Here is a 24,080-nt window from a genome sequence, read left to right as displayed (position 1 = left end):
GTGCTGCTAGGTCAATTTTGTCACCTTCAGACTTGTCAGATGGTAACGAAATATCTAATTTGTTGCAGCAGTACAAATGCAGAGCATACGAGGAGCTGCTAGGTAGATTTTGTTACCTAAGGACAGAGCCAAGATAGCAGTTTCCCTGTTTCCAGTCTTTATGCTATGCTAAGCTAAGCTATGCTAAGCTAAGCTAAGCTAAGCTAAGCTAAGCTAAGATAACCAGGTGCTGGCTGTAGCCTGTAGCCTGTACAGATTTTAGATGGGTATTGATCTTCTCATCGAATTCTAAGCAAGAAAGCAAACAAGTGAATTTCCCAAAATATAGAGCAATTCCTTTAAGAAACCTCAGTAAAAATTTCCTTGCTTTCTGTAAGTGGATTGAATCAACTGTAAAAATATCTTTCCTTTGATTGTGGTCACGGGATGATCCCCTGCTGTGTTTACTGCTCCTGTGGAAGTACTGCTGCACTTTATGACAAATGGAAGATAATGGAGCCCATCTTAATTTCCCACATATCACATTTGTAATTGTTCTGTTTTTAACAATCCGCATCTTGTATTTACAGTAAATCCTTGATGATGTAAATGGAGTATTTATTCCTGGACTGGAATGACAGAGCCTTTGCTTGATGGTTTGTAACTGCAACTTCTCCGTATTTCCTGGCTCTCCATTTCAGTGAATTGTAAAATATAAACCAAGATGCATGGAAACAACTTTAACTTGACTATTATCCAAAGGGATGAATTAAAACTTTTGCATCAAAGTGATATAATAGTAAAGGTAATTTAAAATACATAAAAGCTGCTCTGTTACATTCTGTTAGCTTTGCATTACAGCACAAAGCCACTTAAAACTTTGCCTCTATAGTGTGCACAGGAGGGTCGTGCCCATTCAAATAAAAAGAAAAAAGTTTCCCCTTAGAAATACTCACATTTGAGAAGCTGGAAGGAGCAAATATTTGCCTTTTTTTTTTTTTTTTTCTTTTTTGGATCGCCAGCTCCTCCAGTTCCAGTCTGCATGTCAAAGTGTCCTTGGGCAAGATTCAAATTGCTCCTGATTAATGATAAATGCAGAACAAATGAGTTCATTATCAAAACAATCACATCAAAAGGTTGAGTTATGAAAAAGTTTGAACGTGTGACGAGGCCAATGCATGCTGCAAACAGATGACGGACACTACGACTGCACTCGTCATTAGTTGAGAGAAAAGGAATTAGCAACAATTCTTATAGTAATAAACAGTAAAAGATAATATTTTTTCAAGCAGATATTTGCAGGTTTCAGCTTCTCATATATGATAGATTTCTGTTTTTGTTACTCATCTTTAATATAACTAAACATGTTTTTGGATTGTTGGTTGGACAAAAGAAGTCATCTGAAGTTACCACTTTGGACAACTTCCACAGCAGCAATGTAATATCCCCTCTGTCCACTAGGGGACGCTGGACACCACACAACACATAGCAGAGCACAACAGCAGCTCACCTCATCACACCAGCACAATCACAAAGAGAAGGAACTGAAACTCGAGAGAACGGATCAAATTTTTCTGACTATTCCAAGATCGTATGTAAGCTTACTCGGCTGAAAACCAATCGCTGGATGCCGTGCGGTTTGTCACATCATCAGTTTCCGCATTTGACATGTAAATGATTGATCAGGAACAACTCCTGCAATGATGAAACAAGCAACAAAGAAATATAATATGATGCATTATTACCACCATGAGCTTACTCTCTGTAAATCCACGCTATGTAACCATGCAGTGAAAATCTGCATGGTGAGTGCATGTATTTCTGTGCATGTGCAGAGCCAGCTGATCAAACAGTGAGCCTCCAGGAGTCTGAACACACTGCAGATAGCTGATTATACCCTCCATTTCATTTTAATGCTTGCATCTTCCCTAACAACCTGCTCCAGGGACTGAAGATGAAAAGTGTTGACATGAACTGCTCTCTCCAATCTCAGTAAACAACACCCCAGACATTTAAATTTGCTGTATGGCCTCACCACTAAAACTTTCTACCAGAGCTGCAGAAATATAACACTGGTCATTAGGGGAAATATGGCAGCTCTTTCAGGCTTTTCCCAGTCCTGCTATCTCTACCTAACCCCTTCAACTGCTTGATGTGCTCCAATTAAAACCAAATCCAGTCTCACTTTCATGATATAATCCTCTTTTCATAAAACCACCTCTGCTGGTCAGGTTCAAAGACAACCTTAGCTGTGTAATTAAAACAGGGGTTTCTTAATCAAAGCCAATTTTTCTTCCTCTGCTTCTTCCCTGGTTGTTGCTTTATTCCTCTCATTTCTCTTTATGCAACACCCATATATGTCTCTCTTTTGCTCTCCTCACTGCACCCATGCTATGTTGAAGGCAGAATTAAGCTTAGGTAATGGATCAGTGGAGACCTGAGCCCCTACCTGTGCAGGAATCCATTATGAAAATTCAAAGTGGGGGCTGTCAAAAGGAATATAAGATGAAGAAATGCTAAACAAAGCCAGAGGCAAAAGACGGCGGTTTTTCCTCTGCAGAGAACATTCATCATTTAGTCCTGTGTCTCCTGTTGCCTGTCTAAAGAGGCCGTGTAAACACTGCACCCTGAGGCGTCCTCACCTATCTGTACGAACTTCAGGAGAATCTGGGACAGAGGAAACAGCAGAGGACAACAGATAGAATGGGACTGATGATGAACTTCTAGAAAAAGAGGAATGAGTGTGGATAAACAGGAACAGTAGGGATGAAGAGAGAGGGATACCAAGTGCTGATTCGGCAGCCGTGGTTTGATGGTATTTGTTGGACGAAAGGACACAGGAGGAGGACGGAGGATAGACTTACATCTAATCAATGATGAACGGAAGGACATACAGACTAACTCAAGAAGGACAGGCTAGTAAAAAGATGAACAGGACAGTAACAAAAATAATGATCTTAATTTGGAAAAGGTGCCATTGATCAGACAACACCCCAGAAAAGTTTACTTTGGTGACATTCAGAAGTCTCCTTCAAATCAAGAGGAAAGTTTGCTAAAAACAAATGTAGAAGCAACTCTTCAATCCAAAGTCAGAAAGTCAAAGCACTGCTTCCTCAAGGTACAAAGGTTTTGTGAGTAAAAACAAGACTGCCACATATCGACCGCACACAGCGGTCTCCCACTGGGCCAAACAGCCACATTCAGAAAACTGAATTAAGCACAAGCTCCCTCAATACCCCTGTATTCAACACAGTACTCGAAACCCCCCACCTAAGTAAAAGCATCTAAAAAATACTCTACAAGTAAAAGTCCATACAGTAAGTATCAGCTAAATGTACTTTACGTATCAGAAGTACTTGGCCTCTGTGAATGATAATGATCATATTTTATACTATTGGATTGTTCATTTTAATGCATCAATGTATGAGCAGCATTTTACTGTTGTAGCTGATCCAGGTACAGCTAGTTTTAACTACTTTGTATACATATATATACACAGTTAGGCTTAGGCTGTACAATGGTTCCCAACAATAAATGAGTGGTCATGAGATGATTGACAATCTGAGAAAGTTTTGCTACACATTAGCATCTGGTTTTCTGTGAGATGCTAGATAATTTTACCTCTTGGGCCTGAAAAGTTATTTATGTGAAACCATCTGAGTGGTTTAGAGGAGAAATGTCTGTTTGCAGAAACTGGTAAAAATTTAGACATCTGAAATGTGACCAGGAGCCCCCAGCAAAACACTAAAAGAGAGTTTTGTACTGTATTTCACAAGATTATCAGAATTTTAATGATAATTAAAATAGATGTACTGAGTTACTTTCCACCACTGATTCAAAATCTAATGAATGAACAAAACTCAGAACACTTTGTTACAGATAACAGGAATGAAACTGATATACATGTGCAGAAACAGAAATAAAAGAGAAAATACCTTGAACTAGCGTCCCACTGATGAAGCCAAAGAAGCAGCGCACCAGCTTGGTGATCTCCTTTTCACACTCTGCCTTGCATGCATTCATCCTCTAAACTTTGACCACCAGCACCAGAGAGTGTAAAAAACACGCAGGATGATACGGGGGTCTCACAAGATAAAACCAGTCAAAACAAACCACACAGGGGAAGAAGAAAAAAATGACCAGGAGAGGCTTCACCAAAAGATTACATGAAAGAATAAGACCCTTTATGTTGAGCCACAAGTTTGAAAGCGCAGCCTGAAAAAACTTGCAGAAGAAGTCAGCACTCTCCCTGAGGATGTTTCCTGGGTCTGATGTTGCCCGTTTCTCTTTAGATAACACTTGAAAGCTCCTTTTTAAACTGGTGTCCCAGTTTGCTCACAGATGATGTTCACTCCCTCCTCCTCCTCCTCTCTTCTCCTTCACTTGTTTCTCTCCTCTACCCTTGTCGCCTCAGAGGAGGTGAACTGAATCGCATGATGTTGGGTACATCCTGAAGCTCGGGTCACTGTTGTTTCATATGACCGTCCCTGACCAACCGCAACACACAGCACTGACACCCGTTAACACGCCTCCTGCGTCAGCCTCCACTCGGTCACAGAGCCGCATGGCCACTGGGACTTGCTCGTCCTCTGAAGTTCAGCTCACTTTCTCTGACAGATAAACGTCATACGGAGAGAAGCTGCTGCAGACATATTTCACAACTCAGTGAAGAAACCAAATCTGACTGCTCAACTTTCCTTCCTCCTTCCTTTGTCTCTCCTCCATATCTAATCCGACTCTTATTACACTTTTCACATTACTGTCACTCGTATCTCTCCTCCTTTCCCCCATATGGCCTCATTATCTGGCACTTCCTCCATTGTGTGGGAGTTACTTTTAATTCAAAGATTAAACTTTGTGCTGAGTGTAATTTCTGATGATCAAACGAAAAACTTCCCCATGCTTATCTAGAACAGATAGTGTAAGAGAGGGGCTGTTTGATTGCTTCATTTCTGCATTAGAAGGGAAATCGCTCCTTATTCGATTAATTAAAACAACCATTTCGATCGTGAATTTATCACTTAAATCATTTGTCAAACAAAAGCATTTACAGGCTGCAGCTTGTCGAATGTAAAGACCGGCTCTTTTTCTGTGTAAATTCAATATCTTTGGGCTTTGGACTGTAGGTTGTTTTGTGACATTTTATGGCCCTGGGGTTAGAGTGCCGACGAAGAACTGCCATTCCACGTCTTCCTCACACTCAGTTTCTCCTTCTGTTAGCACCAGCATCCTCTCTGCCTCTGTCCATTTTGTTTTAGACCAACTCTTGTCTGTAGTACTTCATGTCCAGCAGTCTATCAAACTGAGCAGTTATTCTGCTCATCACTGCTCGCTGTCTCAACCTCTCCACATCTAAACTAAACCACATAAACTGCCTCAACACCACCACCACCACCACCATCTCTGTCTGATACACATCTCTGTCTCTGTGCTGCTATTTTTAGCTGCTGGTCATTACCGAGGTGAGGGCTTGCCCACTGATGATGCCAATCTATCTCCCCTTCATATCACTGAGATGTAGTAGATCCCATCACAGCCCTGCTTTTCTTTCTCTGTGTGACTGTTTTATACTCACTGTGCTCTTGTTTCACTTACACAAAGAGCTCTTTCAATGCTTTTTGCAACCGAAGACTTGGAGGATAATCTGAATCAGATAAAGATTCATTATGCAAAGTTCAGAAGCTAAGAAGAGCCTCCTAACCCCACTGAGTAGATGTAATTCGGGTGCAGGAGGACATTAGTGGGAATCTTCAAAGAGTAAAATTTGAAGTAAGTTTAAAGTAAAATCTGGACCAACACCTGCTGTGAAATCATTTTTGATTTTCAGCCAAAGGAAGTTTTATTGAAGCAGCTTGTAAAAGTGTTTTCTTTCATAAAAGTCAGTTAAACTTTCAAAAATCTTAGCAGTTGTCTCTTGTTGCCAGATGAGGCCGCCAAACTGCAAAGTTTCCTGTTGGAGCTGTGAGGAAAAACATGTCAGCATTTAATGAAGAGCTGCTGCTGCTGCTGCTGCTGCTGCTGCTGCTGCTGCTGCTGCTGCTGCTGCTGCTGCTGGAGCCAAGGAAGGAAGAGGAGAGGAGACACCTACTTGATGCAATGTGTGTGTGTGTGTGTGTGTGTGTGTGTGTGTGTGTGTGTGTGTGTGTGTGTAAGAGAGAGATAAACATGATTACACGATAAGCCACAAGGGCAGGTCTTATACGACAGGTGTAGTGCTCACATTTCAGTGACCTGTTCGAGTACCATTACATGGTAAATGAGGCTGGGATGGCCTCAGACCTTAATGGCAGGTCACAATCACACAGTACCTCCAAAATGAGGTATCTATTTTTCTGTTTTTGTCTAAACTTTTTTCAGCTTCAAGAAGGGTAGGTGAACAATACAACAGGGAGGACAGGAAGGCAAGAGGCACTGGTGCAATGAAGAGGTCAGAAACAAGATAAGATGGTAGAGAAGGAACAGAGGTAGCAGGAGGGACAAGAAGCCATAGGGAAGGACACAAGGAGGTGATGAAGAAAGTGAAGAGACAGGGAGGGACACAGAGAAGTAGCCAAGGAAACAAGTAGATAGTAAAGCACAGGAGACGAAGCATAAATGGACAGGAAGAAGTTCTGAAGGCATCAAGTAAGTAAGAAGGAAATGAGGGGGCTAGGAAAAATGGAAGGAGAAAAGTTGATAAGGAAAGAAAGTGAGAGGACGCATAGATGGATAGATATAAGTAGGAAAGAAGAAGCAGGAGACAAGAAGGAGAAGAGAAGCAGGGAAGAAAACAAGAAGTTGGTGAAGGAGGATGGAAGGGACAGGAGAGAAATAAGGGAGGAGACACGAAAGCAGGGCAGTGAAAGGAGAGGAATAAGTAGCGAAGGAGACAAGTAGGCAGTGAAGGAAAAAGGAGGCATGAAGGGACAGTAAAAAAGTGGGGAAGAATAAAAAAGGAAGATGGGACGCACTGGAGGAAGTATGGAAGGATACAAGCAGGGAGTGAAAGACAGGAGGGGGCAGAAAAGGAGAGGAAGACATAGGTAAGTAAAGAAAGAAAAGGGCCAGGGAAGGACAAGGATCTGTAGGCAAGGAGACAAGGAGTTAGTGAAGGAAATGAAAAGGCAGGCAGGATAGAAAAAAAGGGGAAGAAAAGAAGTGAAGGAAAGGAGAAGGCAGGGGGGGACAGGGAGAAGAAGGGAAGGAGACAAGGAGTTAGTGAAGAAAAAGAGGTGATGCAAGGAAATGAAGTGGTAGGGAAGGAACTCATGAAGGGAGGGGGAAGGAAGGGAAAGGAAGAGGAGGTTGGCAAAGAAAGGAGGAGGAAGATGGAAAGAAAGCCTGAACTGAGGCTAAAGAACTGAGACATGTTCAACATATTTTTCTTGCTTGTTATCTGTTAAGATGAAACTACAGTTAAAACTAGGCTTTTACCTGCACTCTGCTCACTCTACATCAAGCAGGTAAAGGAAAGGTTTGGTGTCATGAGTCAAAGGTGATAACACGTTAGGGCAAGTATGAGAGGAGGCTGAAATAAAAGTTGGTGAAACTGCGACCTCTGTGGATTAAACCACATCTATACACCAGCTGTAACAATGCTGAGAGCTTAGCAGGCAGATCGAATGCTTTCACTCAAACACTTCCTACTCAATACTCTTCCTCAAAAGATTAATTGTGCACAATCACATTTGTACCACTGGGTGGAGCACTGAGACTAAGTCCAGGAACAAACTAGGACTGGAGCCCAGTCCACGCAGCATACTGGATCCAGACAGGCAGGGTAACCATTCACAAAGACATGATAAGTCTTTTAGTTGTTTTCCACCAGAACAGTGTGCATGTACAGCAAATGTACGGCAGCAGTGGTAGGCACAGAGGAAGAAGAAGGGTGTTTCAGAGTATTTCAGGTCAGTGTAGACATTATTAATGGTGGATTGAGGATGTAGAGACGTTTGATGAATGAATGTATGCAACTAAATGATCTCTGGTACTTGACCCTGTGGTCAGTGAGTCAGTCTTGCCCACAGGGACCTCAGGAGGCTGGAACAGGCCCAGACAGTCAATTTGGTGATCAATTCAAACACTGTTAGTCACATTTCGTGTGCACTGACCACATCGTCAGTCTCACCAACACATCACACTCACTCATCATTGGCTTCTCCCCCCCTCTCACTTTTGTCCTGTGGCTGTGTGCTGGCGATGATCCATTTGACCAGGCAGCATTTCATCAAGGCTTTCCGAGAGAACCGCGGCTTTTGCCACTTCCCAGAATCCTTCACTCTGCCAGGCGCAGGCTCAACGCCGTTGGCATCTCCTAGCAGGCTGCCATCGACCACCTTTCCATCCGCCTGGAGGAAAGGGAAAGAAGAAAGCAGCGAGAGAGTTCAGGTCGATATGGAAATTAAAAAAAACCAGGCTGAGATTTTTAAATTAAGCAGCAGATTATGAGTGTGTCTGGAAAATATGATTAGCCTCTGATCTGGAGGTTTTTCAGGAACACCTTAAAGAGGTTAAAAAAAAAAACGTTCAGTTCACAGGATCGGTCATGTTTCAGGGGTTCTTTATTATCCAGGTTTTTGGAAAATTTGTGTCCAAATCGACTGTCTGCTATAGCTCTGCCACCCCTAACCCTAATGTAAAGGTCAAAACGTTAACCCCGTGTTTATTACTGTCCTCAGTGACACCTTTCATACTAAATGTAGCCGTTTGAACCATTGTTCATGTAAACATTGGACCGCATTTCTATTATATGAGGATGTACCAAATGGAAACATTATGGATGCTTTCATTGATACTAGTGAGAATAGTGATGAATAGATTTTATGAATTTACTTCCTTCTTTACTGCCAGTGTTGTGGTTTGTCATGTTTTGTTAATGTGTTCTGTTTCATGTGTATAAAAAAATCCACCCATCTATCACTTATTAATTGCCACAGTAATAAAGTGTTGGAGCAGCGCTTGGATTCCTGTGTTTGAATGTGCATCCCACACAAGGGGCTCTACAAGCCAACAGCACCATCATGTAGTAGACTCGCTCACCGTATGCTCTTACAAATGTTTGGCTGCAGATGCAGTAGATCACAACAATGCAATGACACTGAGTGGATACAGGAAAAAGAAAAAGGGGGGTCCATCTTTAATGTTAGAGAGACGATGGTTCGGCAAGTGTTTTGATTTCCACTTCATCTACAAATCTGTGATGGAGAGTACTGAGTTTTTCTGTTAAAGACGTGCAGCCTCGAGACATAAACCTTGATATCATCTTTCTGAGAAAGCAGGGTTGAGGTGAGGTTACTTTTAATATTTCTGAGTTAATCACACCTTGAAATAGCAACTCACTCAGATGAATTAAAAGCCTGTTTCTGTTCATTCTCACATTCAGCTCCAACTTATCATCGTGACTCTTACTATGCAAGACCAATCCCCTCCAACCCATTCATATTCATATTCATATTCACACAACTCACAGCGTTTATCCTCTTTCATCAGCAGAGATAAACTTGACGTCGAAGTTTTTTGCTCTAATTCATTCTTCAGTTTATTTCCTTTATGTCTTGCCATCATTTCAGTCTCTTTTGCAGCAAACGCTGATTTGATGTGATGTGATACGATTTCATGAGAATGTCTTTTCTTAAGTTCTCGCAGAGGTCTATTAAGCTGCTCCTGCTGGGCGCATGCAAAACAGACACACACACACACCCACGCACACATACTATGTGCACACTGGACAAGTGTGGGGAGGAAGATGAAAGAGGTGAACACAGAACAAACAGTAGCTCTGTTTACTCTGTGGGGAGGAAAGGAAAGCAAAGGATGACAGAGGGGGAGAAAGGGAGGAGGTGGGAGGAGCGAGCACGCACACAGAGGATTTTAAACAGCTATTTGATCCCATGGGAGTCTGACCATGCAAATCCTTTACTTAAAAGTAGTGAGAGAAAATGAGAAAAGGAGAATAGAGAGAAAGCAAAAGGAAAAAAAATGTGAGGAGAACAAGGTCTGCTCATGTTCCTGGAAGAACTGAAGTCAATTAGCATAATGAATACTGGCCTATCTGAGAAGAAGAGCAAAGGACGGCCAGAGGACGGAGGGATGGAGGCTGGGAAGATAGAGGAGATGAAGATAAGAAAGCACTTTGCTGGGGAATACATTTGCAAAGCTATTTCGGTCCATCTTCCACATGAACAGATGGATAAAAAGAGAAAAAATATGAGAGAGGAAAGGGCGGGAAAGGAGGAAGCCTGCGAGGAGAGAAAATGTACACAGAGAGGAGTGAACATCTGCATAGATACACACTCACTCCAACACACAGAGCCAAACTGGCTCGTGACATAATGACAACGCACCGAAATGGAGAGAGATGACGGAAACTATTCCATTTATCCCAACATCTACTTACTCACAGATCAACCGTGGCACAGCAGAGAGGTGTAATATGAGAAAAGGCGTGAGGAGTGAGCTCAGCAGTGACTCGCTGCTTCGGAGAACTGAATTAGGAGAAAGAATTGTTTTCTGTGTGGCTTTTCAGTGGAAGTCACAAATTGGAAAGAGGAGGCCGCGAGACAAACAGATGCAGACAGACACAGTGTAAACACAAGAAAATTCAGCGCTACATTAGGTGTTTATTCACGGAACACCGGACACACAGGCAGACTCACAATCATAGGGCACACATACCAACACGCACATGCATGCACACTCACACTCTCACACACAAGCATGCACGCACACACACAGTTTCAACTCATATATTTATCTTATGTTCCTTCTCAACGGTTCAGCAAGTTTTGTCCTGGGGGCAACACTTGCCTCTTGTAATGTCTGCACAACATCCTGCAACATCCTCTGAACCACACACACACACATATGCACACACATGCACGCACGCACATCCTATAAGGCAGAGCACATACCCATATCCCATAACGCTCAAAGCAAACACATAGCAGCGACGTGGTGCACATCGCTATGCTTTGCCATAAATTATTAAAGATCAGGGACTGTGCTGTTGGTTCAATGAATGTCGGTATATGTGAAGCGTAAACTCTGACCTCATTACATGAGGTCCTCTCACTGTTAGTCTACTGTACCCAACAGAGAGAGATTGAGAGAGAATATATACCAAAAAATATATAAAAAGATAGATATAGAGAGTGGCAGATTATGTGGCCACAAGAGTGACTGGAAACTGGGAAGGACATGAACTGCAGACTGAGTGACCACAGACTGGTGGCTGAGACTGGTGGGCACAGACAGACATGGCAACCCAGGGAAAACATACTTCTGCCGACACGAGGCAGAAATAGAGCAGCACTTCCTGCCACACTGCAACCTGTAAAAAGACAGGCATCAAAACCTTTACTGAAATAAAACTCAAATACCAGGGGTTCAACACACTTTCAGTCCAAACCAAAATTCAATATTTACCTTGGGGAAAAAGCTGACATTGCAATGGAAGCAGCAAAATATGCCACAGCCGGAGGGAAAACATGCGGAGTAACTGATAAAACTGCACTCCTTCAACATCTGAAAGCTCATTTTGATTTTGATTTGATATTTATTAGCTTTTTATTAATGTTACTATGCAGTAAAGCATTTGTTCTTTTTTTTTTTCTTACATTCTCAATTATTATACTTACATTTCAAACTTTGTACAAGAAGGAAGAGACAGAGTAGAGTGGAAAGGGACCAGAGACAAAGAAAGAGCTGTCTTCTTGTAATGTCATATTAGCAGCTGGGAGCTTCCATTAATAAGTTATATGTGATTAACATTCTACCAGGCCACAGCAGAGATACAGCATGTCTCTGTCTGTCTCCTCTTCTGCTATAGTGCCCCAGCTCACGTGTACTCACACTTTTTCTAAGAGTCAAACTCAGCCAGTAGAGTTTCATTTGTTCTTCCTGACTGCCTCCTCAAGGTCAAAATGTTCTTAAGCATGTCACTGCAGGGAAAATCCTCGAGTCACAGACGTAAAAAGTACGTAAAAACGTACTCTGAACCAATCACTGGAGGCTTGGTGGTTTACTTTTGTCATTCCTTTACCAGGCAGATCCTAATTTAAATGAGCGTTTTGCTAATTTTATGATGTTTCTTATTCAGACAATGAGAAAAACAAACATATCCGTATTTATTTAAGTAAGATATTAAAAAATATATATTATTATATCCAGTTCTAGTAGATTGTAGACAAGCTAATATGAATTGTTAGGTTTCATTTGCATTTAAATGAATCTCAATCCAATGTTTAATCTAATAATCAAATCACAATCCCTTTAAGCCCCTCATACTGTACAATTTTGAAACTTATATTTAAGAAATAAACCTCAAAAATCAACATTGAAAGGACTTTAAATTCCCGACTACCTGAAAGTTTTGTACATTGTTCTGTGCAAATAAATCAAGACAAAGGAGATAAAGGTTCTCGTAAGAGATTGCTACAGTGGAATACTAACAGATCAGGCATATACATGAACCAGAAACAAAAAGCAATTGACTATCGAATCCCAGCCTGAATAATATTAGACAAGCTAATTTAGACACAACAACAACAACAACAACAACAACAACAACAACAACAACAACAACAACAACAACAGGCAAGCTCACTGAGTGTTGATAATTGTCTTTGCCATCAGAGAAGGGAATATCACATTCTTTCATACATTTTGTCACAGAGCTTTCAACAGTTTTGTCAAAAATTAGCGTCTGCGCAGCTGCACTACTTGAGTTTAATATTGTACCCTTGTGAGGACATCTGAAGTGTACAAATTTACAAAAATAACCAGGCAAACCTGCGTGAGACCACACAGACACCTCCACAACGCATCTATAGACGAGCATTCAGAGCGGTGACATACAAGCAGGCACAAGCACAGACTATAAATACACTGAGATCTTAACGCACACACATTCCCAAATATACCTTTCTTTACATCTGTCACACATACCGCAACCGCCCACATACACACCCTGCAGCACAATGACGCCGTATACAGAAGGTCAAACGAACCTCAAACAATACAACAATCCTGGGTTCAATTAAGTGAGGAATGATTCTGTATTATACTACAGTACGAGTGATACGGTTGGAGAGCTTAGTGTTTTGTTGTTGTTTTTTTATCTTTTCCAAAGCCAAAAACATAGGTGGAAGTGTAAAATTGGATGAAGCAATGTGTTTGTCTGCTCTAACATAAGCTACAATTGTTAGCATGCCAGACTAACTAGCGAACCACCTACAGGAAGCAAGCATTCCAGGGCTTTAGGCTAACGCTAGCGGCTCTGTCCTGCCCTTTAAGGGGTCCTGGTTGAAAATGCACATAAGCATGTGAGCTAAGGAGCTAACAAGGTTCTGATTAGAATGAAATATTAGCGCCAAATACCTGTAAACTGCAACACAACAATGCTGTGTCTTATTTCCATTTCCATTTTTCTCTCAACAACTTGTGTTGCTTCTGGTTTTCAATATTCTACTGTTTATTGTAGCCATGTGTAACGTAGCTGACGCCAACAACTTCTTTCGGGATCTGTTAGCTTTAGCCTCTGTCTTTTAGCATTAATATTTAGCCATTAAGTGCCACACCCATGGCCAGCCCTACACCAGCTGCATTATTAACTGATAGTTACCAGGAAATCTTTTTTTAAAAGGTTATTCAATTTAAAAACACATTTTCCCCTCTTCCTTGCTCATCCCAGAAATCCAACCACAAGCTTCCCTTCCTACGCTCCTTTTCTCTTCCAATATCTGCTTATTGCTCAATACTCCGTCATAAAACTGTGGAGATCTAATTGATCCACTGGGCTATATTTCAAAGACCTAACCTAATTTCACTTGGAATGAAAATGAGAGTACACACACACACACACACACACACACACACACACACACACACACACACACACACACACACACACACACACACACACACACACACACACACACACACACACACACACACACACACACACACACACACACACACACACACACACACATACATACATACATACATACATACATACAGAGGAAAAAGTGAGAAACAACAACAGTCATTTAATCAGCCATTCATATTAATATTTATTATTCTACTTCACCCAGGAAGGCAGCATGAATCTGTCCTTCATCCCTCCATCACCTCACCTCTTCATTCTTTCCAATTCACTTCACAGTCAATCACTCTCTGCTCCACCCACCCACACGCACGCACGCACGCACGCACGCACGCACGCACGCACGCACGCACGCACGCACGCACGCACGCACCTCACCCTCCTCTCTCACCATGTCACCTGTCACCAGACTACTGTCCAGGTGAAGCAGAAATACCAACTGGGATCTAAACATAAGGGAGGTAGACTCAGTCTCTGATAGCGTGAGAATGACAGAGTGTGTTTTTGTCTGTGTGTCTCTTTGTATGTAAGCCCATGTGTGCTTGAATATGTAGAGAAATGAGGCGAGCAGGCAGGAGGAGGAGCGCGGTGACAAGTACTGACAGCATAAAGGCAGAGATACAGTAAATACTTGATAAAAAAAAAAAACCATGCACATAAATTCTACCACCAGGGATTTCCTGCAGAGGAAGCCGAGCTGTGTGCGGAAGGCGAGGTGGTCTCAAATCTCCTCCATGCAGGTGTGAAGCAGCATAAGAACAACGCAGTTTCACTGGGAGTTAGCTCCTTCTGTTGCCGATATGTGTTGACAAATAACATGGAAGAGATTTGTACCAGAGTAAGTTGGAATAAAGTGATCCCTCGAGTTATAAAATGATGGGCGGCAAGAAAAGAAAAGGTTGTATGCTTCTTCAAATTTGTCACAGACTGACTGTGCTACAGACTGATGGTGAAGTTTGAAGGATGTGGGCGATGTTTGCCTGACCTGATGAAGGTCTAACATACACATCTACATATATATATGCTTCTGCTCCTTCAATTTTATGGGAGAGCAATGCGTCTCCTAGAAGTTATGTTCATGTTTTAATTTGCAACAGCAGATACGTATTGAAAGAACCTATAATTAATGTTTTTATTGTTATGTTTAGGCGCTCACAGCACTTGGTTCAGGTTGCAGAAAATTGTAACTTTCACCTACAGCCAAAGTGCTTTTGTTGACCGGACTGAACCAGGATGTGAAACCTGTTGCTGCAGCCAACCCCATTCCTCCAGATGATCCCCACCTTCACCTGTGGCAAACCAACAATTTCTAGTTACCTAAAATGCGTCACGAGTGGTGCATCAGTGCAGGAGTATGACCACAGACATCATATTTAAATACACTGAGAAATACAGACAGGTTTACCTGGCAGTGATAGGTTTTAATCAGCATTGTGTGAGCTTATTTGGCAAAGGCTTGACTGTAACAGATGTTTTTGTAAAAGTTCCATACTCCACTTTACCAGTTACAGAAGGAAATACAGTGTTTTTGACCTTTTTGAATACATCTTTTCCTTGTAGTGTCATTTGTCTTAATAGAACAACTCAACAAGGGAAGAACACAGTAAACAAACAATGAAGATGAAGCAAAAATAAGTTTTCATGGAAAACAAAAAGACGTCGAGTCCCTTGACAGAAAAACTGCCTGACAGATGATTATTTGGATGGTAGTTAGAGCCAGACTGATTAACTTTTCAGTATTGCCATCTAACCAGCTGTAACCTTTCCTGAGATTTAATAGAAAATATCTAAATCACTGTATATAAGATAAGGCTGCGTATAGTGCGACTCCTTACATGAAGCCTGCTGCATTCTGAAGAAAATATGCAGGCCGACGGTCGAGAGCTGATACTATTTGTGTCCTGTCTGCTTGAGCCTCTCAGTATGGCTGTCAGTGTGAATCAGTGTGTCTGTGGGAGGATGGCACATCCATATGGACTGCATGCTGCGTGTGTGTGTGTGTGTGTGTGTGTGTGTGTGTGTGTGTGTGTGTGTGACTGAGAGTGCGAGAGAAAGAGTATCATATTGATGTGTGAGCCTTCATGTGGAGAAAGAATTAATACTCTGGGGATGCTCCAAGCAATAGACGAGCCATGTTTCAATTATCAGCTCCTCCTCCTTTCCCTCAAACACACACACACACACACACACACACACACACACACACACACACACACACACACACACACACAGAAATCAGTCCATGTCAAACACATCAGATCCTGTCATTCGTCTTCGTGCAGGTCAACAAGTACATTGACAGATAATGCAGATACCGTGTATGAACATCACAGCATTAATTGATCAGTGATTGATATTTTACAGCACCATCTTTTCACCTCACTGCATTTTTCCCCTCTAGGTCAATAATACTGTGCGTGCGTGGAGCTTTGTGTGTGTTTCTTTATGCACACTAACTTCCATACACAGCAGAGAGAAAAATCCTCCATTTGGGCGACTTTACCGTATCAAAGCTCATTTTTTAAAACCCATAGCCTGAGAAAATTAAACTACGGTAAGATAAAATGAAGATTTCAGGAAAAAAAGGCCGTTTTAGTCCCTAGCTAAAAGTCTGCCAATGCGCTGTTTCTCTGCAGTACTGTGAAGAAATGCTCTCCTCTGCGTTTGATGTTGAAGTTGGATCAGAGGTGTGTGGGGCCCATCCCTGTTCCCACTTTAAAGGATACGGTTACCAGACCTGTTTAATTATTTAAATCTACCAATCACGCCACCTATTGAACAGGTGGGTCCCTCAGATGCTATATCAGGTGTAGCACAATGCACTGCATGTGTGTGTGTGCGTGTGTGTGCATGCTGCCGTCAGCCTGTCTGGTGTAGTGTCAATGATCTGTGCGGGTTGACTGTGTGTGACTGTTTTGATTGACGTGCTGTGGAAAACTGCATTATCAGACTGAGCCTCTTAAAGGAAAAGTCCAGCATGAAATACTTACTAGGTGAGCATTAAATTCACAGTGAGACAGCAGAATTTACCTTCCGCATGGTTATGAGACAAGAATCAGAATAAGAGAAAAGCAACTGTGGGCTGGTTTTGCCTTCCCGGGGCAGAACATTTCAATCACAGATGACGGTCAGTAATTGACAAATAAATAACATAATACATCATCTCTTTCTATCTAAGGCAGAACCAATAACTGAAAACATGATAGAATGACAGAATCCATAGCTGCTGATTAAACTGATCATATGAGATTGTCCTCCCAAGAAAGATTACTTCTTTGAGCAAATTTTTCAAAAGGTGTTTACTTATAAGTGACAAAGCCCACTAGTACCGGCATTGAAGCTACTGAGGATAAAGATATTCAACACTTTTGTTACTGCCAAAAAAATCCCAGGAAAAGACCAAAACCATCAATAGATTTATGGCTGATGCAAAGGGGACAAATCTATACTGTAGGTTTCCCTCATTAGTATCACTCGTGAACAGTACATGGTCAGACCACATGCTGCTTTAAGTATATAGAACTGCTTCCCTTCACTTTCTAATACACAGCAACAATGGGCTTCTTCTTACATCACGGTTTCATCCCCAGTGTTTTGCCACGTGTCATTACTGAATTGGAGACTTCACCTGTGCGATGGCTGTGTTATGTTCATTCATTCACTGTGATACAGAGTGATAGTGGTGAGCGGAGGGTTTGCCGTGGAAATGCTCGATGTGTGTTGAAAAGGAGCAGGAAGCTGTCTTCAACTTCCTTAAAGTCTTCACAATCAACCATCTCCACTGACAGACCACAGTCCTTATGGGCTCCACCTGTGGTACCTCTGTAGCTACCATAGCTTCCAGTGTAGGCTCCGTATTTTCCAAGATCACAGCATATTTGTGGCTCTTAGCCTTAAGCCCTATAGTTCTTACTTAAGATGGAAATCTTTAAAACTGTTTACAAGTACATCGAGTACTTTCATTTTGAAAATAATTTCCTAATTTTAAGCAGAAGTTACTCAAGACCAAAGGTTAATCAGGTATAAATAGTGCATTTGTGGGGACAGCGTATGTGGGATTGAGTCAAACTAAGCTGCACTGCTGAGGTTCATTACAGCGAAGGAACACGTCAGCCAGTCAACCATCACCTCAATGGCACAGAGCAAAAAGATGTACCAGGCTTTGGCTACACAGACAACACTTGTTAGTGGAAGCAGAAGTGGGTGGCAGACACGGGATCACTAAATCGATAATTCAAGACTTCGGCTCAAAGTAATTCTTGGAACAGACTGAGCTTTTTCTTCAAGCACATGAAAAACCTGATACATGATGTTATAAATAATAATTTGTTGGATTTTAGGATTTGTTGTGACAGCCACTCTGAGCTCACAGAAAATGACTCAGAATGAGCGAACAACTAAAAACCCTATTGATCATACAGTCATTCTTTGGCAAAAAACAAGTGAGTCACACACTGAAATATCAGGCACCCTGATGCCTCACAGCCTGATTTAATTCAAACACCTGCATGTCAATACCCATGGAGGGAGGAGAGAAGAGAAAAATCAAATGTTGACAGAGAGGTGCTGCAGCAGGTGCCAAACTGGTGCGAAGAAAGGCCACTGATATTTATAATTTAGGTTTGTACAGATTAAATTTGACTTAAGTTTAGTGTATACATGGAACATGAGAGACTTCAAAGCCCAGAAAAAATAAAAATTATGGCTGAAACAATCAATCAGCCACTATATTGATTTTTTCACAGGTCAAAGGATTCACCGATTCACTGAGAAAATAACCAGAGAGAACAATGAACTGACAGAAAATTAATCTGCAGCTATTCTGATAATCAATCATTATTTTAAGAAGAAATTGCAAAAAAAAAAAAATCATTGCTTTTGTCTTCTTAAATGTGAATATTATTTGATTTTTTTGTTCTTCTGTACATTCAAACTGAACGTCTTGGTTAATTAGCTGACAGTTAAACGTCAACAACGAAACGATTAACCGATTACTGGAGAAAACAGTCTGCAGATTAACCTATAAAGAAAACAATCAGTTGTTACAGCCCAAATAAAAATTAATACTTTAAAACCATTACCAGTGAACGACCATAATGAACCCAAGACGTGAACAAATATAAAAACAAGTGCTCATGCATGCAAATCGATGCATCTACGCACACACTGAAGCCTGCAGAGCTCAGCTCTCCACCTGATTACATTTGTGTGACTGATTGACTGATTCACTGACTGACAGACTGACTCATGCAGTGATTGATGATGAGCTTCATCATTCACAGAGAAGCCTCGTTCTCACTATTTCAACATCCAACCAGAATTGCACTACCAAGACGTGCGTTCATGCAGATGTTTGTGTTCATCCAGAGGTGGGTGTGCAGGAAGAGACCATTTGTCTTCTGGCTGTGATCCTATGGTTGCATCTGAGCACAAACAAGTAAACTCTGAGGTTAAACACAGCTTCCTTTCTCCTACTGAACAATGCGCAACCATGTGAGAGGAGGTGCCATCCTTCCTAAGAGGACTTGATTTACATCTGCAGTAACAGGTTTTCCCTGTTTTCCAGCCCACCATGAGAAACATGGGAACCTCAAACGGAGCATTCAGGGAATATCAATGAGCAATGCCTTGCAAGGTGTTGGAAGTCACTTCAGGGAGGCTGGGCTTTTACTTTACAGTATTAACTCGGATTTAGGCTCAGAGGCTGCTTGTTGCTAAGGACGGATCTGCTAAATTGTTTCAGGCAAACAGGCAGAGGCAGAATTACAAACACAATCTCCCTCCTCTTCCCAGAAACGAGGATTTAAGGCACGCTGTGCGGATTTTAAGCCAGATACAGATTTCTTTCTTTCTTTCTTTTTTTTTTTTTTAAGTCACGCGTGAAACATTTGGAGACGCATGGAGAAAAAAAACAAAAAGCAAACAAAAATCCCTCTCACAGATAAACCAGGAGTGAGAGGGAGGACAGTCGCCGTGGAAGACCTGATGCCAGGTGACACTTGCTGGAAGCCCTCTGCAGAGAAGCGTCTCTCCTCCACAACCTCCAGCAGGGCTACAATTACATAACTTCGCTCCGAAACTCAGCTCTCGGCAAAGTGGGAGCAAATGAGCTGCTGAGGGTCGTGGAGGAATTAAAAAATAAGATGAAAATATCAATTCAGCGAACAAGTTCCCTGGCGATCAGATCCTGGCTTTTAATTTAACTTAAGACGCGTTTTTTTTGTTTTTGCCACCTGCAAAAAAAACACATAATCGTTTCCAACCTGTCGTCCTGTCGGATAAGAATATGAGATGAGAATCTTTATTGTCTTACCTGCATGTTTCTCTGTGTTGTAACGGCGACACTGATGGCTGGTTTCTGCACGACTGTGTCCTCTCTGCACGGACCCTCAACCTCCGACTGCCGCTCCACTGGATGCGAAGGAATGCGCGCACACACATTCATTCACACACACACACACACACACACACACACACACACACACACACACACACACACACACACACGCACGCACGCACGCACGCACGCACGCACGCACGCACGCACACACACACACACACACACACACACACACACACACACACACACACACGAGGATGAAGAGGAGGTGGGGGTAGAGTGAGGGGTGCAGCCACAGCGGAAACAAGTGGACCTTCATCTTTTACAGCGTAATGATGTTAAAGTCAACAGGCTGGCAGCGGATTTAATTCTCCTAATACATCAGCCTAAAGTGGTACCTGCTGGGGGGGGGGGGGGGGGGGGGATGGAGCACCTGGACGCTGATCTGGAACATCATATGAGTTTTTGCATATACAGTATATTTAGGGGCACACTTTATGGGTTTATATGCATTTTATACTTCATGCAGTTAGAAGCCACACTATAATAAGTGTAAACCATGATGCATCCAACAGTTAATGAATTACTGTTAATATCAGACAACATAACTGTTATCACTTAAAACATATATATAGTGTAATAGAGTGTGTTATAAACAATGTATTAATTGTTTATGTACTGGTTGTAAATCATAGACAGTTTAATAAGGGGACAGAGTTTCAGGGTCTGCAAAGTGAAGCCAATGAGGTAATGCCTTAAACATGTCTTCTCTCTGATGGCCAGCAGGGGGCGAGCACACTGGCTGCAAAAGGAAGTCTGTATGAAAGCTTATGAGAAATTAACCCACTTCTCACTTGATTTATTCCCAAAGTAAACATCTTCCCAATGAGCTTATTCTTCACTTCAGCATGCTGTTCATTCTGTAGATTCTGGCCGCATTTAGAGTAAAATAAATGATAACACAGGGTATGCTTTAGGGTGTGGCTAGCTTGTAGTTGACAAGGCGCTACCATGGTGTGTCCTTGGGTTTTCAGTCAGATCCAATCAGGAGCAATTAATTCTACCTTGTCCAATTTGTGTTAAGACTGTCACAGCGGCATCACTGATGACAGTGATGCCTTCCATATTCAACAACCGACACATATTGTTAAATATGGAATTTTTGATGCTGATCTTTTCCATTCATCTTCTTGCTTTTCTTCTTCGTGATCACTGCGGCCAAAACACAAGTCCCCATCATGTGAATCATTAAATCTTAGGGTGAAGACTTGGTTAAAGGTAAGATTTGGGTTAAGCTTTAGGTGGTAAGGGTTAGAGTTACGCAAGTAGTAATTATGGTAAATCTCTCAGAAATGAATGTAAGTCAATATAATGTCCTGTGAAAACGATGGAAACATGACTGAATGTGTGTGCACACGTGTGTGTTGCATTAGATTACAGTACGTGATTGTTATTAGAGTGATTGGTACAGAAATGCAATTACAGCCCTGCTGGAGAATCCATGTACTTGGTGAGGAACTGAATCAATTTAGGTGACCTTGGCTCTCTGTGAAGCTGCCCAGAGCAGAGCGAGAGAGACGAAGGGAGACTGTAGCAACATGCTAAATAGCAATCAAGCCAGGTCAAGCATCCTTGCGCATAACGCTGATTGCATAATGAACAGCCAAGAAATGTAAATAGCCTGCAGGATGAATGAGGAAAGGCCATCTGTCTAATAAAACTGCTTGCTATTAGCCACAAAAGCTGAAGGCAAATTTCCATATGTTTGCACAAGAGCAACAGCACTGAAGAGGTCATTTTGAGAAAAAAGAAATTCTCATGGTGTTTAACCTGTGAGTTAACCTGCGGTACATCCACTCGTAGAAAGAGAACTGAACCTACTGCAGTAGGAAACGACTCTGATGTAGTTGAGGTAAACAGAAAAATGAGGAACAATGACCTGGAGGCTGCTGACACACAGTTCAGCTGTGCTTCCCTTAGTAGGAATTTTGCATCTTGCATATAAATCAATTTTTAGTTTTAATTTTTCATTTAAGTACACTGAAGACTTCAGGAGACTTCAGCACTGCTAAACTGATTGAAACATAAGCATACAGTGTTGTAAACATACAACAAAAGGGAGGAGAGGGCCAGCAGGCTGTTTTAAGGATAATTCATTAATTCAACACAAATTCATCATTGACAAACATGAACAAACATTAGGAGGACCCATGTTAGAAGTGAACAGTTGGGGGTAAGTACACTGTCAATGTACAGAGCAAACCAGATTCATTTTGTGTTAATTTGTCTTAATTTAAATAAACACAACTATTTAGGAATATGTGGTCTGTGAACAAAGTAATGCAGGACCCACAGCTGATAGAACAAATTTGCAAATTTCATACAATAAACTTTGCGTTTAGGCAGCACCTTGAGGTCATGGGGCAAGTGCCCACTAAGTGATGTAGCTTTCTGGGGACTAATATGGTGCTTTAAACTGACCTGGAGTCAGTCCCAGAGTCTATTAAATCCAGAATTAAAGTCTTAAAGGACTTTCTGCAGACAAAAAGTCCCAAATCTCCTTCAAACAGCTGTCAACGTAAAACAGCTTCAAGCTTATCAGTGTAAAGTGTAATAATAACAAGAGCTCAACTGACACATTATCCAGATGCCATGTCAGACAGATAGTGGCTAGTCGTTTATCAAACAAGAAACTGCAGTACAGAAATACCCAAGATACATTTGACAAGTATTAGAGTAGACATATCTTAGTCACAGTTCCTTAAAAAACATAATAATGACAATAATTATTTTATTCTCTTCAAAAACGTTCAGCAGTGGAAGAAGTACTCATGACTTCAGTGAAGATACCAGTACAACAGAAAAGAAATACCCTGTTAGAAATAAAAGTCAAAATTTTACTCAAATAAAAGTGCCCCAAAAAAATTCATTCTATCATTTTGTTCAAGGTGGAGCTCATTTGAACCACTTTGTATGTTGCTGGGCAGCTTAATCTATGATGATACATCATTATTTAATTATCATCATCCAGCGGGTACAATAAGTACAATGTTTGAATAAATGTACTTCCACCACCAAAAATATTTATATCATAAAGGTTTAAAAATGGTACTGGCTGATACATTCTTAGGGGTTTTATTCTTAAACTTTAAAATACCAGCGCCATCCCCAAAACTCCTGTCAGGTTTCTTCGGTGAGCCTGGAGTTATGTAACCTGTGTATTATCTTTACTTATACAACTTCTAACACATTACAGTATACACCAGGGTGGATACATTAAAACTCAGTCTGTGGTTAATGATGAAATGAGACATGTCTTACATCTGTGTATCATACTTGCAATCTGAAACCATCACACCATGTGTGCAAACAAATCTTCCAGATTAGTTTAACAGGAGCATTAAAAGCTTAAGTGCTGAGTACACAGCAGTGAGTACACTGACTCGACATGTTTACTGCTCATAGTGTCTGATACAATGACAGCAAAGACTCACGCTGAAATCTAATGTCCACTCTTCAATTCGGCACCAACAGCTGACAAAAACAAACTCACCTGAGCAGCTGCTCTGGAGCTTTCAGTCGTATCACAAGATCTTCCTCAGCGGATGGAGCTTTTCTGAGTACTTTAAGGACCTCCCGTCTGTATTCTGTATTCCATGGAAACTCCATCTTCCAACTGCTGACAAAATATATGATCAACTCATAGAATATATGATGAATTGTCGTTTTCAACGGTAAATAAAGCAGTTACAATGAGCTTAAGAGCTGAACATAAGAATGTAACACTGAAAGAGGCAATTCTGCATAAAGAGTACTTCTGATACCTTAAGTACATTTTGTCATAATTCTGTACTTGCACTTGAGTAAAACTAAATGCAGGACTTTTACTTTAAAAGG

The 24,080-nt window shown here is 41.4% G+C and overlaps 1 long non-coding RNA gene across 1 annotated transcript; it reads right to left on the bottom strand.

Moving 5' to 3' along the window:
- Positions 1 to 8,131: 8,131 nt before the first annotated feature.
- Positions 8,132 to 23,857, bottom strand: LOC139332948 (uncharacterized). Its single transcript, XR_011602305.1, has 3 exons — positions 23,737 to 23,857; positions 20,157 to 20,254; positions 8,132 to 8,306 (listed from the first exon to the last, which is right to left on the bottom strand). It is a non-coding gene; the product is annotated as an uncharacterized lncRNA (long non-coding RNA).
- Positions 23,858 to 24,080: the final 223 nt, after the last annotated feature.

The sequence above is a fragment of the Chaetodon trifascialis genome, chromosome 6 (genome assembly GCF_039877785.1).
Source record: "Chaetodon trifascialis isolate fChaTrf1 chromosome 6, fChaTrf1.hap1, whole genome shotgun sequence".
Taxonomy (NCBI): Eukaryota; Metazoa; Chordata; class Actinopteri; order Chaetodontiformes; family Chaetodontidae; genus Chaetodon; species Chaetodon trifascialis.
The sequence above is the reverse complement of the archived record's forward strand: the minus strand, read 5'-3'. Positions and strand labels throughout refer to the sequence as shown.